This window comes from Labrus bergylta, chromosome 7 (assembly GCF_963930695.1).
Source record: "Labrus bergylta chromosome 7, fLabBer1.1, whole genome shotgun sequence".
NCBI lineage: Eukaryota > Metazoa > Chordata > Actinopteri > Labriformes > Labridae > Labrus > Labrus bergylta.
This window is the reverse complement of record NC_089201.1, coordinates 15,496,357-15,501,525: the sequence shown is the minus strand read 5'-3', so window position 1 is coordinate 15,501,525 and position 5,169 is coordinate 15,496,357.

Genomic DNA, 5,169 nt, shown 5'->3' with positions numbered 1-5,169 from the left:
TTCCTGCAACCCTAGCCCTGTGGTAACACTTATAGGGGAGTTTATAGTCAGCTGAATCAGCGCATAGAAAACTTATCATAACATTGTGACAAAGTGGGTGAGAAGCTCTTCTCTTATCCACCACTTGTCTCTTAAGTCATTATTTAATATCATATCACATTGTTAATTACAGTTGTGTATTTAGCTTTAATTTATTTTTGCTTGTGTAACATTGCAGCACTGTTGTGGATTTTTTTGTTGGTAATGAAAGACCTCAAGTCAAAGTCTTTTGTCTTTGTGTATTTTATTGCTTATAGAAGAGTTATTTTGTAAAAGGGGTAGCTACAAAAGTAACATCAGTGACCTGGCCTGTGCGGACATGTTGCTCAGGTTTGTGCAAGGTTCCCTCAGTGCCAAATAACATCTGCTATAACACCCCTCAGAGCTCCACTTCAACCACTACCCATTATTGGCACCCCATTTGAGCGCCTTGGGATGGACATTTTTGGTCCTATACAGAGAAGCAAAGCAGGGAACCGTTATATGCTGGTTATAATAGACTGCTACCAAGTATCCAGAAGTCTTTCCATTAAAATCCATCCATGCTTTCTGTTTGGTACAATTCTTTTCAAGGGTGGGCTTCCCTTGTGAAATATTATCTGATCAGGGAACTAACTTTATGTCTACGCTGCTGAAACAGGTGTACCAGTTACTGGGTATCAGGAGCCTCAGGACTACACCATATGCTGTTGGGCTAACAGAGCGCTTTAACCAGACCCTGAAACCGATGCTCCGGAAGTTGGTAAACAACACTGGTACAGACTGGGATTCTTTGGGATTTGAGATTCTTTGACCCAGGACAGAAAGTGCTGGTGCTAACAAACTGTTGGCTAAATGGCAAGGACCGTCCATGATCTCTTGTTATTTCTCTGGTTACAGTAACACGTGGGAGGAACACCTGGAACACCTGCAAGCTGTCTTGGATCACCTTCATTCTGCCGGGCTGACTGTCAACCTATCGAAGTGCATCTTTGCTGCTGTAGAAACAAAGTACCTGGGCCACATCATCTGCAATGGGGTTGTACGACCTCAGGTCAACAAACTCCAGGCCATAGAGTCCTGTACCCTGCCACAAACAAGGAAGCAGCACCAACCTTTTTTGGGCTATCAGGCTTCTATCACCGCTTCATACCCAATTTCTCCAACAGGGCAGCTCTACTCACTGACTTGACTACATCCCGGAGTTCCAATCTGATCCAGTGGACAGAGGAGGCAGTGGCAGCTTTCGGTGATATCCAGCAATCACTAAGAAAGCAACGTCTTCTGTACAGCCCAAACTTTGACGAACATTTTCTTTTGCAAACTGATGCTTCTGACAGGGGTTTGGGAGCTGTGTTACTCCAGGGACCCAGTCGCCTACATCAGACTATTCCTCAGAGAGGTTCAATATTTGACGTTTGAGAAGGAGGCACTGGCTATCCACTGGGCCCTTGATTCCTTCCTGTACTACCTTCTTGGGCGAGAGTTCACCATGAAGACGGATCACAAGGCCCGTTTGGTTTATAAACTTGTTTTTCTATTTTTGGGTAAAATAAAAACCCACCTTTTCTTTAAACTTACTCCTGTGTCTCGTGCCTTACTGCTTGGTCCCTAACAGTCCCCCACAAGAGAATCCTTCTCACCAGGGTAAGAGTGATTATAAGACACACTACAAGTGAAGGTCTGTGTCTGGCCATGAAATGTTTGTCTGATTTCACCTATATCTTTGATGATGTCACCAGCTGTAATAATCTCAATGAATTTCATTACCTACATTAAGATGTGGGTTCTTCTTTTTCAGGCTTTGGTAGAGAAACCATCCAGTGGTGACGAGAAGACGTACCACTATCTCCTCACACAGAAATACGAGGCTTCTGAAGGTAAACTTTTTATATGATTCTGAGAAAACACTGTGCCAATTAAAAATAAATAAGAAAAGAGGAGCCGTGCAATGCAACATGGGGGAATTAAGAATCTGATCTGTCTGTGTTGAAGGATTATTCTCTTGAAAAAAATCACACATTTTCTATATTGCTTCTTGATGAACTAGTCATGTTTGAAAGATGAAAATGCTAATGTTAGAGCGACAGTAGCTCATGATATATTTCTCTATGCATATTTAGTACCACTTTTACTTTACAACAGATCATAAACAAAGAGATAATGATTTGTGCTGGTGTATCCATGAATTAAACTGTATTGGAAGATATCCTTGCTGCCTTGTCCATCTTATACGTTTATCACTGATGTTTTTCCGACTGCATTTTAAAATGGTTTTGGCTGTAATTATATTTACTGTCAGCAGGGGCGTTTCTAGGTTTCTGAAACATCTGGGGCTTAGCCCAGAGGGAAACGGCAAATGTGCGCGCTGCAAACTTTTTTGTATGCTTTATTGCGCATGCAACATTTTTCATAATGCTTTACCTAAATAAACAAAATATGCAGTTTATTATAGCTTTAAAATAACTACCTGACTGCTGTGCTGCTTATCCCCAGACATCTAAAGTTCCATTCAAGTTATTTCAGAGTAAAATGAATACAAGTGAGACAGACCTTACATTACCCATATGGATCTGACTGGGGATAGGATAAGTTAATTCACTTGAGGTGGTAAACAGTCTGGTTATGTTTTTAAACCGTTTATTCTCTTGCCAGAAGGACTATCTAGAAGGACTAGGCTATTTTATTTTGAGATGCCCCTGGAATCCCCATGTTTCTTTCTAGTGTAAAGCACACGGGACATCCAACAAATAACTAACTACCATTAGTGACTAGAATCATTTCATCACTTCTAGACTGAATTGAATTAATGCATTCCATGGTTACCAGTAAATATACCAATAAATACCAATGGTAAAAATACCAATTTTCACAAACTTCCCTTTGCCCAAACACAAAAGTGCCTCATTCACGAAACACCAACAGTAAACATTCAGCAAAAGTAAACATTGTCATGTTTGATGAGTCACACAGTCATGTATGTATTCTTTACATGTTTTTCTTCATTCATTTCTTATCTTGTGTGTGTCTCTGTCTTAACCGTTACTCTCCACTTTACCTATTGTTTTTCCTCGTACATTTATCGTGTACAGTATGTTTCTGGTCTTTGCCTTAACTTTTACACTTTACATATTGTTTTACTTCGTACATTTAAAGAGTTAAATTACTTTTCTCATATCCTTACACAGAACGTAACTAAGAACACAAAGTTGGTTGAATATGGAGATTTTGTTGCTCTGTTGTCGTGCGGTAAACGAGGGGCGTTCATAGACCGTCGGAAAATTGAATTATTATTATTATTTTTTTTTTCAAAAAAATTATATTCGGGGCTAATTACATAATATCCGGGTCTTTAGCCCCGAATAAAACAGCCTAGTGACGCCACTGACTGTCAGATATTCCCTCTGGACACCTTCATGGACAAAATGTACACACAAAATCTGCAATATTTGCTTTTTTATTTTGCAGTTTTTTCTGCTTTTGTTTTCTGGCCTTTTTCTGCTTTTGAAAGAGGGCTTCGTGAGAACTCTCGTGAAGTAGAGGACCCACGCTTCACATATATTTTTTTAAAGTGCTCAAGCCTTGTGACAATGTTCCATCCCATGTGCAGATGAGCACAAATAACTATTGCGCCTTCTGTTGCACTAACAACAGATGTATGGACCACCTGTCTCTGTGAGAAAGGTGGGTTCGACAGAGCTCGCCATTTTTAAGTTAATGAGTCACTTTTCAAAGTTGGAAACCTTTCATTTAGTTGAGGTGACATAAACGTATAATATTGAGTTAACACAACATTTTCATGGACTTGAAGTAAAACTAACTTAGAATGATATGTTATCATGACTTTTTGTTTTTACAGTGCAAACTGAGACATTATCAACATTATCAACAGAACTACATCACATATGCAGTAATCAATACTCCTCGGAGTCAATCTGACAAACTAATTCTTCTGATCTGCTCCTGATCACATTAACCTTTGACCTCTCACTGTCTGAAATGGGGCTGTGAAGGGTGTCTGGTGCCAGAGAAACATACAAGGCTCTCAGTGAGGACAAAATACACTGAGGAAGTCTGGATCCATACGGAGGTCGAAGATCAAGTGCTGCAAATGAAGATGGGTTATGGAGAGGAGTATCAGAGGGGATTTATTGATCAGAGGTAAGAGAGCAATTGTTTCTTGGGGGAAAGAAGAAGAGGGCATCAGAAAAACGAAAAACTTAAACACAACGATATGGGACACAAAAAGACTGAGGAACCAGAGGATCGATGAAGTTTGGGCCAAAAATGTTAAACTAATTTAGGCTTAAAAAAACAAAACAAGGTTTAATCCAGCACTAAGAATATTGGTCTAACTGAGGCTTTAAAAGCAGGCAATCAAGAAATATATCAGTGACAAAACTTTGGAAACTAAACCAATCCTTTAAAGAAGACATATTATCCCCCTTCCCCACCTTTTCAAACAGTCCCATGTGGTCTAAATGAAACATCTGTGCTGTGCTTTGGTCAAAATATAACATGAATCAAGCACCAGAGGAGGTTTGTGACCCTGTATAAACCAGCTCTCTCAGAACGCTCGGGTCTTCCCGGTAGACATCACTCCTTCACTAGCAAGAATAAAAATGGCGGACCTGCGCAAAAGTTTTGCTCTAGTCTGGGGGTGGCGATATCAGGGGAGAGGAGGGTATTTTTTTTTAACCAGAATTCCACTGTGACATCACAAGGAGAGCCTAGTGCAAAGGTAACAGATTATATTAGAAAATGGGGTAAAAAATAAGAAACTATCCTCAACATTCAGTCTGAAATTAAAGGGGTCACATTATGCCCTTTTATGGGTTCATATATTTAATTTATGTGCCTACTAAAGTACGTTAACAATCGCTACTGTCAGAAAAATGTGTCTGTTTTCATGTACTGCTCCTCCTTGCACCATCTCCGCTCCGACACTGTTTGTAAAGCCCACTCTGCAAATTCCCAAGTGTGCCAAGTCTGATCTGACTGGTCGGCCGAACCGCTCTGTCGCAATTGATCAGTCGCTCGGCACAGTTCTCTGAAATTTCATGCCCCTTTTACCATACTGGGAATGCAGCGAGAGCAGCAGGTAAACAAGCAACAATGGCGGCGGTATCTGACAATGGAGAGGAGGAACAA